Source organism: Panthera onca, chromosome C1 (genome assembly GCF_046562875.1).
Source record: "Panthera onca isolate mPanOnc1 chromosome C1, mPanOnc1 haplotype 2, whole genome shotgun sequence".
NCBI lineage: Eukaryota > Metazoa > Chordata > Mammalia > Carnivora > Felidae > Panthera > Panthera onca.
The window spans coordinates 215,135,287-215,136,823 of record NC_138346.1 but is presented as its reverse complement, the minus strand read 5'-3'; positions in this window follow the sequence as shown (position 1 = coordinate 215,136,823).

Genomic DNA, 1,537 nt, shown 5'->3' with positions numbered 1-1,537 from the left:
AACTCTCCCTGGCATCTTGGCCTGACTGCTGCTGGCTCTGCAGGGACCCCCTTGTTTCTTACCAACTGGCCCCCCTACCGAAGGCTCACCGGGTCCTTATTACTGCCACACAACTCCCTCAGACTCGGTGATCACCCCACGCCTGTGTTATCTTCAGGAAGAAGATGTTAGCTGTCAGCACGGAGCCCGACGCGGAGCTCGAACTCACAGACTGCGAGATCATGACCTGAGCCGGAGTCGGGCGCTTAAGCGACTGAGCCGCCCAGGTGCCCCTCCTCCTGTATTTTGTAACCCGTGTAAATACACGTGTCTGTAAGTGTTCCTATTTGTAGCCATCCGTGTTTATAGCAAACTGAACGTGACCTCATACCAGTATCTCCAACGCTCATTTATGATCACGTGGATCATCCTAGACTCCTTATCTTGGCTTATCTGTAACCTCCCACCATCTGCCATCCATTTACTGAATTGTTTAATCGCAGTTGTATATGAAGAGTGGTCTCTCGCTGCATTTTACCTGTGAGTTTATTTGTCCTCAAGACCGACGCTCATTCCCAAGCACTTAAAAATAACCGCGGAGAGGGGCGCCTGGGTGGCGCAGTCGGTTAAGCGTCCGACTTCAGCCAGGTCACGATCTCACGGTCCGTGAGTTCGAGCCCCGCGTCGGGCTCTGGGCTGATGGCTCAGAGCCTGGAGCCTGTTTCCGATTCTGTGTCTCCCTCTCTCTCTGTCCCTCCCCCGTTCATGCTCTGTCTCTCTCTGTCCCAAAAATAAAATAAACGTTGAAAAAAAAAAAAAAAATTAAAAAAAAAAAAAAAATAACCGCGGAGATAATGCAGGCCAGCCACTGATCGAAGCACCACACGCCTGTTATTTCAATCCCATAGCCACGTGAGACACTTGTTCTTAGCTCCATTTAATGGAAGAGGAAGCTGAGGAACAGAAAAGCTGAGTAAGTACCCACATTGCACCATTACTAAGCGGCAGGACCAAGGACGTGAGGTCCAGCCTCCCCCAGGCTAGAGGTTCCTTGATTCACACATCCGGCTGCACTGCCTCGGTGGCGAGAAATTCCGTGACTGTTTCCCGCACCCCCTTCCCACACAGGGACACAGTGTGGTCCAACCACAGCAGCGAACTGTTTACTTCTCCTCTAAGTGATTTATTTAGCTCATCACCTGAGGGATCCCCATTCCACCCCCACAAAAGCTGCTCCCGTCCCAAGCACCCCCAGCGGCCCTGGGTCTGCCTCCCTAACTCCCCGGAGCAGGGAGCAGATCTCACATCCTACAGGTGGCCTCACCATCTCAGCTCCTGCTTCTCCCCTTCCAGCAAATACTGTCTGAGGGCCTCCTGTACGCCAGGCCGGGTCCAGGCAGCGGGATTCCGGGATAAGCAAAAGTGGCCAAACTCATGCTCTCAAGGGGCTGATGCTCCAGCAAGATCGAACTGCTCAAAGGAGCAGGGACCCCCTCACCCCCGCACACACACCCCTCCCGCTGCCTTCTTCCACCTGCTCACAGGAAAGAAGCATGTC